The sequence below is a fragment of the Camelus ferus genome, chromosome 6 (assembly GCF_009834535.1).
Source record: "Camelus ferus isolate YT-003-E chromosome 6, BCGSAC_Cfer_1.0, whole genome shotgun sequence".
NCBI lineage: Eukaryota > Metazoa > Chordata > Mammalia > Artiodactyla > Camelidae > Camelus > Camelus ferus.
Genome location: NC_045701.1, coordinates 41144396 through 41154436, shown reverse-complemented (window position 1 = coordinate 41154436; position 10041 = coordinate 41144396). Strand labels below are relative to the sequence as shown.

General features: G+C 38.3%; 1 pseudogene; it reads left to right on the top strand.

Moving 5' to 3' along the window:
• Positions 1–9237: 9237 nt before the first annotated feature.
• Positions 9238–9333, top strand: LOC116664636 (annotated as a pseudogene).
• Positions 9334–10041: the final 708 nt, after the last annotated feature.

The following is a 10041-nucleotide window of genomic DNA, read 5'->3' as shown; positions in this document are numbered from 1 at the left end:
CAAATGACTTCCCACCATATTTGGAATAAAACCCCAAGCTCTGACTGGTCCCTGGTTGTCCTTAAACCATGTCTTGCCCCACTCTCTTCCTCATTCATGGTGCTCCATACATGGGGATCTCCTTGCTCCCCTCAAACCCAACAAGTCCACTTCCACCTCGAGGCCATTCATTCTGCCACAATGTTCTTTCTTCAGATATGCTCATGACTTGTTCCTTCACTTCACCTGGGTCTTTACTCAAAGATTCCCACCTCAGAAAGATCTTTCTGACCACCTTCACTAACACGGCAGCCCTTCACCCACCAGTGCCCTTCATCATTGTCCTTCCCTTTACCCATCTTGCTTTCTCTCAACACGACTTACCACTATCTGTCACCACAGTATATATTTATCTGTTTATTTGTTAATTGTCTGTTGTTCCCCAGCAAGCTCTAAAGTCCATGAGGACAGATTTTTTTGTTTTGTTCACAGCTATATATCCAGTATCTAGAACAATGTCTGGCATATCCATAAATGTATATGTCCATGAATAACTGAAAAATTGTGCTGAACACTGGAATTTGACACAACATTGTAAAATGATTATAAATCAATAAAAAATGTTAAAAAAATAAATAAATGAACTGATGACTAAAATAGTGAGCCACCAAATTTTAAAAGGCTTCTATGTTTCATATTGTTGCAACCTACAGACTTACAGCCCACTCTGAGCACAGAGGAAGGAGGAAAAAGTCATAAAGAGCTTCAGATTCTAGAATTTTGGTGCATTTAAAAAAAATGAGAAGAATAGAAAGATCTTCTTTGAATTGTTATACCCTTGGAAGACCTTTTCTCCACCCCGGCCACTTGACCCATGGCTTAGATCACTCCCATTCCTGTCCTCTGAAGACATTCCCTGCAGGGAAAAGCAACCCCAGCTCACAACCAAGGTTTCTATGATCTTAAGCCGTTCAGGACCCAAGAAACTAGGAGAATGGGAGCAGAAAAAAGCTTGTCGACTACTCAGATGGAAAGGCGATACTTGCAGGATAAGAGCACCTGTGTGGGAAACAAAGAATTTCAGGCATTGGGGATGGCAGGTAGGATGCAGGTCTTTGAGAAGTTTAATCTGGGAGCTGTCAGAGAGACTGTGTAGTGTAGTCATCAAGGGCACGAGCTATAATGTGGGATGGTCTTGAGTTCAGTTCCAGCTCCACTGCTCGCTGTTTAACCTCAAGCACCTTCCTTAGCCTTTTGCAGCCTCAGCTTCTCATCGCAAAATGGGAAGAGTAATAATTACCTCAAAGAATGCCGTGATCATTAAATATTATCATGTATTTTAAAGGCTTAGCACAATGTACAGCATATAGTGAGCCCCAGATGAATGGAAGGTATTATTATTATTATTTAAGTATCTGAGGTGAAGGAAACTACTGACAGTAGTGGCAACTATAAATTCTCCAGAAATAACAGAATAATTTACGTAACTGGCTGATATGCTGCAAGACAGCATTGATTATGCGTAGCATTTATGTATGCTCCAAATTAATTTTGCCTTACTGAAACAAGATTCACAAAAACATACAAAAGACAGAAGTCAGTGTGGTTTACTGGACGAAGCCCACGATTTGGAGTCAGGCCTCAGTCTGAACCCCAGCTCTGGCATTTACTCGCAGTATGACCTGGGCAGGTACTTTCACCTCTCTGGCCCCAGTTTCTTGCCACACAGGCACAACAGCACAGGATTCTCCACAAGTGGGCCATCCATCTGATGTCCCCCGTGGTGAGGGATAGGGTGCAAAGCGGCGGAGCTGAGGCTGGAAAGAGAAGTTGGGGCCAGATCGCAAAGAGCATTACATACCACACTAAACTGAGGGTGGGAATTATTCAGAGAAAGCCGCTGATTTTTTTTTTTTTTCCTCAAGCATAGAAATGATATAATCAAAGCTTTGTTTTGGAAAGCTACCTGGCTGTGCTGTTGTCAGGCTCTGGGGAGGCGGTGAAGGTGTGGAGAAGGTTGGGAGAGTGGGATGAAACCAGAGGTAGGGAGTTCAGCCAGGAGAAAATGAAAGTAGTTGACAGAAGATGACTCGGCCCTAAGTATTCAAATATTGAATGGATTTGAACAATTGGCTGATGAAATATATGACTACACTACCTCTGTGAGCATGTTTCCCCCCACATTAAGAGGTGAAAGAGACAACTTATACCCTAAACACTTGATAGGAGAGGGGACTTGCACCCTGACTTTCACTTGGCCGGGACAGACTGCCTGCTGAAACTGAGATTCACTTCAGAAACCGGAAGCAATTGGAGAAGAGTGAGCTCGAGCTAGAAGAAAAGGATTTTCAATGGCATCAGAGGCCACAATGGAGAGGCCTTTTAAATTCTGTTATGCAGGCTACATGACAGCCCTTTACCTGAGCCGTTCTCACATCCCACATTGCTAGCACCGTCCCTGTTTTGTAAGATACCTCTTTCATCAAACCCTTCTAGCCGCGTCTTTGGCTCAATGTATAACTCTCCTATACTGCAGGTACTAAAACCTTTGTCAATGCTGCACAAAGACTTCATCTTCCTAACTTTATAGAATTCTTCTATAAGAATACCTTCCGCCTTACTTCCAGTCTCAAGGGAGTAAGTATTTTCTGGAGCTGGTTCATGGCTCATAAAAAGAGTAGATTTGAATTTTTTAGCACTGTCACTAATGAAGAGGTGACCTTAGAAAATTTACTTCATCTCTCTGAGTCTCAATTAATAATCTCTAAATTAGGTATAGCAATTAGCTATCTACATCATAGAATGAGAATTAAATTGAATGAGATCAACTAATACCCTTGACAGCACTGTGCTCGCTCTCAGTGTTTATAGGCTTGGTGTTGCTTGTAAACTCATAGGAGTAAGAGACTATCTAACCAGCTTTTCACTACACAGAATAATGTGTGCGTATCCAAATGAGTAATAATGACGGTTGTCCACCTGTCTAGGGGGGAAAAGGCCTTGTCGGTCTTTATCTACATCTATATATTTAGATTTAATAAATTCCATTCCTGTGCTTGAAAAGAATGTGTATGTATTTTGCAGTTGTACATACCGTGTATCATATGTGTACATGCCCCCTCCCACAGATACATGGTAGATCGTTTCTCTTTGTAGTCTCTCCATTTCTGCTCTGTATACTGAGACTTAGTTACATGTGCATATGAATGAAAAGCAGTATCTGTTTGGTTAATTGAATGTCTCATCAGTAGAAAGTATCCTTCTTTATCTGCAGCAATTCTGCAATTCAGCTTTCTGACCCAAAGTCTGTTCTGTCTGATGTTTTCCTCTAGCTACACTATCATTTGGTTGGTGTTTGCAAGGTATTCTTCTTTTTATTTCAACCTTTCTTTATCATTCTGGGATTTTTAAAATGTATTTATTTTTAATGGCAGTACTGGAGATTGAACCCAGGGCCTCATGCATGCTAAGCATGTGCTCTACCATTTGACAATAAGACTCTAAAACACATCACACTGTATTCCTTTTTTCTTCCATATCCTCTTTTCTTAATTTTTATTTATAGTTAGTTTAAGTTTCTCTCAAAACTATTACCATTACTATAGCTATTTGCTTTTTTTTGTTTGTTTGTTTGCAGTTTGCTTTATCCACAAGACATTTTGTCTTGGGAGTCACTCCACAGTATGACACATGGATCCACCTATTTCTGTTTCACTGCTGCATCATATTCCCTAGTGTGCATATGCCATCATTTGTTTTGCTCTTGCTCTGTGTGCTCACAATTAAAATTCTAGTTTGGGAGGGTCTAGCTCAAGTGGTAGAGCACATGCCTAGCATACACAAGGTCCTGGGTTCAGTCCCAAGTACCTCCTCTAAAAATAAATAAAATAAATAAGCCTAACTACCTTCCCCCCTAATAAAATAAAATAAATAAAGATTTTTTTTTTAATTCTATGATTAATAATATCCATATCCCTGTGTCTCTGTACCAATTTAGGAGTGTTTCTCTGGGGTAGGTACAGAGTTGAGAAATGCTAAGTCAGAGAGAATGCATATTTTAAAACTTCCATTAGATGTTAAAAACATGTCCTCCAAAATGTAGTTCCAATTTATAAGCTGTGACTTTGTGATTTATAATAAGAAATGCATATTTGGTCTTTGTCCTCATTTCTGGTACCTATAGCTACTTGTTTTAAGGTGTTTTTTTTTTTTTATTTCTCTTTGGTTTTTTTAGGGGGAGAGGGATTAGGTTTGTTTATTTGTTTGTTTATTTATTAACTGAGGTACTGGGCACTGAACCCAGGACCTCATGCATGCTAAGCACACACTCTACCACTGAGCTGTTCCCCTCCCTCCTGCTATTTGCTTTTAAATGATCTCTCAGTTCTTAAAAATCTATAAAGGAATTTAGTCACAAATCTATATAAAATTTTATTGAATTTGACTGTGTTTTGAAAACCTATCAAGCTTATGATTATCCATTTTAATGCTTTTAGCAGACACCACAAATAATAAATCTTATAAATATTGGTAGAGGCCAGAATAAAGTAATAGTTCATTTTGGACAAAAAAGTAAAGTATTTTGAACTAATTTTTATTTATGACATGGTTACCTCCTGAAGAAAGAGTAAATGAATTTTTTGTGGACTAAATCATTTTCAGACTTGCTTACAATATTGATCTATAAAGACACCAGCTCTTTTATGGTCTTCTGCCAAATACATCAATTAGATATTATGATCCATTTTTTATGATTACTCTGTTTAAATCTGATAACCACACCATTGCACTGTTATCCAGGCAACATCTTCCTAGCATTTCAATTATCTTAATCTCATGCAGACCCACATCAAAAGCTTTTACAAACATTTAGATATATTGTTTGTCCATGGAGTTTTCTTTCCACAAACTTGTTGAGTAATTTTATAAGACCGAATAAATCAGGTTTGCCTGGCATAATCTGTCTTCATAAACAAATGCTGTTCGCTGCCCATCACATTGTTATCTAAATGATTTCAGATCAATTTGGTTTGCTCTAACTTGGGCAATTGCATTCTGCTGGCCCCAAACTCCCTCTATTTTTCAATTGGAGACATTACTCTTCCTTTCACTTAACAAAGTGTTCTGTAAAGCAAGCAGGCAAGTATCTGAACCAATAAAGCCTAGTTTCCTGAAGATTTGTGTGTGATAGGTTGACTGAAACTATGTATTACATCCATGTCATAGCTTTAACTGGTGACATTATTTCCTAAATCATTGTCCTAGATGTCATAAGTAATATTTTATGCTACATCAACAGGAAATGTAGGCAAAACAAAGACTGTCTTCCCTTCATGTGTATTTACAGAACATCCTAATGCTAGATTCCCTGCAACATAATTAGATTTAGTTGAAATCAAGTTTTATATCAGAGGTTAATAATGAGATACACTGGTTGTGAGATGATTTCATTGGAAAACTTCTTATGTATTGTACTAAGGCGGAATGATCATTGTACTCTATCCAACAAGGATGATAATTCTATAGTCAGTCCTCCATATCCACAGGTTCTGCATCTATGGATTCAATCAATTGCGGAACGAAAATATTCCAGAAAAAAAATTCCACAAAGTTCCAAAAAGCAAAATTTGAATTTGCACACTCTGGCAACTATTTCCACAGCATTTAAATTGTATTAGGTATTGTAAGTACTCTAGAGTGATTTAAAGTGTACAGGAGAATGTGTGTAGGTTATTTGCAAACACTATGCCATTTTACATGACGGACTTGAACATCTGCAAATTTTGGAATCCATGGGGGTCCTGGAGCCAGTTCCCCTCAGATATTGAGGGATGACTATATATTTCAGGCTAAATGAACAAACTATTCATTACTCACCATTTCATGACATAAAATCTAGGAATCTGGTAACGCTATTGATCTTAGTCACATTTATATGATGCCCTTTGAAATCTATGGCTCATCTCCTTATGTGACATTCGCCTAAAAGTATATGTTAATTTGGGGGCAATCAAAAGAGGCACTAGGCCAGCTTGCAAAGCATGTTTTCAGAAGAAGGAGAACCTTCCGCTTCCCTTTGCTGTTTTCTATATTTTAATTTCCACCATTGCTTGTTTTAAACAAATAAACCCAGATTCCAAAACTCAGTCATAACGCCCAGGAAATAATTCACACACTAGAAGAATATATGTGTCACTTTTTTGGTTGGGGAACCTTTTGATCAGCATTTATAGCACCAAACCCACATGGCCCAAGAAGCAATAATTTAGAAGAAGACAATAAAGGCAGCATGGATAAAATAAATAGAAAAATTATCACTATTTACTAAAACGATCTCCTTTACTAACAGAGTGTAGTATTAATTCATTACTGGAGAGAAAACCCAGGAGAAACGTTAGTAAAGACCAGAGTAAGTATCTGTCACAGGAAATTAGCATATTCTCTGATCTTCATTATTCTTATTGGTAAGTTGGTTTTATTTTGTTTCATTTAATCTTTTCTAACTTCAGAATATGATAGCTCATAAGATCAATTATAATAGCATCTTTCTTGGTTTTTGATTCTCTATTGTTAAAATATCAACCACGCTTGTTTAATAGAAAATGTTAAATCCTGCAGGTGTGCGTGTGTGTCTGTGTTGGAAACGATTATTAAAGAAGACACTACTTTGTGAGAGAGCAGGAGAGGAAGTCTCAGGGTTGGCTACATTTCCTTTGCTTCCTTTCTTTTTCTCCCAGGACCTGACATGGAGCTAATTAGAATATTGGCCTGGCTGCTATTGCATAATCGAGTTGCCTGTCATTAATAAAACCTTTACCTGCCCAGGTACATTGTAACTACAGTGCTCATGTGTAAGGAGTGTTGTGCTTTTCAGTAAAGTACATTTACCCAAAGGTTGGTTGTTGTTAATATTTTGCTGAGGAGGGGAGGTTGTTACGAGAAGGGAGAAATGCAAAGACTAAACCAAGAAAACTTAGACATTTTTAACTAAGATCCCTCACCTGAACTACAACACAGAAAATGACTTAACTATTTTCTCAGTTCTCCCAAGGCTGGTACAAAACAAGTGCTATTCTAGGCACACAGGAGAAAATTCATTTATTACACATAACGGATGCCTTGGGGCATTAGGGCTTAATTCTCCCCTGAACCAGGTGAAAAAGACTTACAGCCATATTTAAATATAATTCCTTAGATAGGACGTCATAACTTCAAAATAAAATTGAAACTCCAATGTCAGCAGCTTTAATAATTTCTATCTATTATGAATAAAGAGATTGATTTGTTCCCCCAAAAGGTTAATTGTGACTAATCCCTTGAAACTAGTCTAACACTGAGGGCAGCATTGTTACTTTTCTGGAACAAGAATTAGGGAGCTAGGTTAATTAAAACAATCCCACGTAGTATATTCACGAGCGCTAACTGCTTGAAAAGTCCTAACTTGGTGTCGGGATCAATAGGCTTTATTCCTAGTTTGCTCAGAAACCTATCGATAGACAACCTAACCTTCTCAATGTTTTGATTCAAACACTCTACTGAAAAATATAAAACCAGATTACTCTAAGTACTAGTCTTCTCACTGGGAATGCTGAGACTTACAGTCTTTACATAAAGGAAATCAATATGCATGTATCTTTTGTATATATTTTACAAATGAGAAGTGAGGACGACAGTGTGTATTCTTATTGAGCCATGGCCTCTGTCTTCCCCGGGCAGAACTCCTTAAAGAAAGTTCCAAAATGAAAGAGAACACTGAAAAAGCAGAATATAAAAAGGCAAGAAGGGGAAGGGAAAGAGATACGTGAATAAATAACACAGTGGAGCCAAAACATAGTAGATCTTCATTAGTATATTTTAAGAGTCTACACGATGCCCAGAATTATTTCATATTGCAACTGAGAGAGTTTGCACAGCTATATTCTGCAGATATACAGGGTACAACTATGAGCATATTTTGGACAATTATGTGTGAAATCCTCATCATGACCATTTTCACTGAACAACTCTACTACGAGTGGAGGATTTTCTGAAACTGAAATTGCTATTTGCACGACGTGGTGCATTGAAGCAATTCAAGGCTTTCATTCCACTTCACTGGAAATGAGGACTCACTATATTAACTTTCTCTAGACACTTAGGTGGTGTGAAATTATGCTCCTCAATTACAGATTCTTCCAGCCTTCTCTCTCTTTGCTTCTCTATTTTCAAGTCGTATTTCAAATACTCCACAAAATATTTGGCCTCACTTGGCATAAAAGAAGCAAACCCCTGTGCCTTCTTTTCTCCACCTTTATGTGGAGATAATAGCACTTGCCTGTCTCATGAAGCTATTGTGAAGCATAATATTTTGTAAAGCACTTTAAAAACCTTAGGTGTGAGGGCTAATGGAAATAAAAACTGTATTGTCATCTCTTCTTCCATTTCCTCTCAAGTTGGCCATTTTGCTTTAGTTTTTGTTTGTCCCCTTGAACTTTCAGAAGAAACACTGTTTTGCTACTGAATGTTGAAGCTTGGTTTTATTTCTTTCAACTGCTTTCCTTTTCTATTTCTTTGTTACCTCTTCTGGTTTCACTGCTGTCGAATCATAGATAGCTTCCAAGAACCTGCCTAGAACTGACTCAGACATTATCTGTTTTATAGCTTAAGGACCTGTGTACAGTCTAATCTCACCCCCAAGGCTCCTCCCGCATACTAATTCATGACTTAACGCTTCGCAACGGCACTTTCAGAGACCGGGGCCACTACATGACCTTGTATTCATGCTCTGTGTCCACCAGACCTATCTGGGTATTAATTGAATAGATTATCTCTCCCATGACATTGTGAACACCCTTGAGGGAAGTGACTGAGTTTATCTACAGAGTACCTAGCACAATGGTCTACTCACACTAAATATTTAATAAATGAGTTAAAGTAATGACATAACATTTTGCACTTCCTAAGCTAGCTGCACCGCGAAAGTCTTTGGAGCCAAACTGGTCTGAGCCTGGAGGGGCTGCCGCTCATTATTTCCAAACTCAAAGTAACCAGGGTGCTGAGAACTGCCTGACAAGGCTCCAGGAGTTCATCGGGATGGCTTTTGTGCATCTGCAAATCTGGACTGAACTCTTCTCTTCGGAGCTGCTGATAGAGGACTCCACCATAAGATTTCAAGATATAAGACCCTTTTCTACCTACTATACAATCATTTCTTCAGAAAGCTGCTCTTAGAATGCATCAAAGTACAGGATGAAAGAACACAATAAAAGGGAATCAAGGTGCCTGTTCGGCGGCACTAAAATTGGAACAATACAGAGATTAGCACAGCCTCTGTGTAAGGATGATATGCAAATTTGTGAAGTGTTCCATATTTTTAAACATACTTTTTAAAAAGTGAATAGAGGAGTATATAAAGTACACAATGAAAGGATGATGTTGGGTAAATTAGCTAGGGAGGCCTTGAAGTTGGACAGACCCAAGTTCCTGTCCTGGCTCTGCAACTTGGTAGCTGTGTTACCCTGGACAACTTACTTAACCTCTCTGAACCTCTGTTTCCTCATCTTTAAAATACTACTTTCCTTGGAGAGTTGTGAAGATAGTTTTACTGTAAACGATACTTACACATACCTAACCCAATGTAGACATTCAATAGATGGTATTATCATTATTGTTAGAAAACACATCATGAAAAATTACGAAAATGAACAACTCAAGAGTCACCTTAACCAAAGTAACAATGAAACACCTCTGAAAACAGCCCAGGGAAAGCCTAGTAGAATAGGAGGGAGTTTTTTTCCCCATGAGTAGGCAAGAAATCACAACTTTCTCTCCATCTCACTCTGAGTTGGGTTCAGAGGATGAAAACTTTGGTAGAAGAATTACAAATTGAGAATATAAAACCACTGAATTTGAATAAAATGATTTGCAATTTTCCCATTGGGCTGGTCCCTGAGAAGGAGGAACTCCAGGAATCACAAATCCTTCGACTACCTAGCCAGTTTTAAGAAAACGGGAAGGAAGGAGTGCAATGAAGCAAACACTTCACCAGCTATGAAGCTACTTGTCTGATTCTGGAGGTTCTAT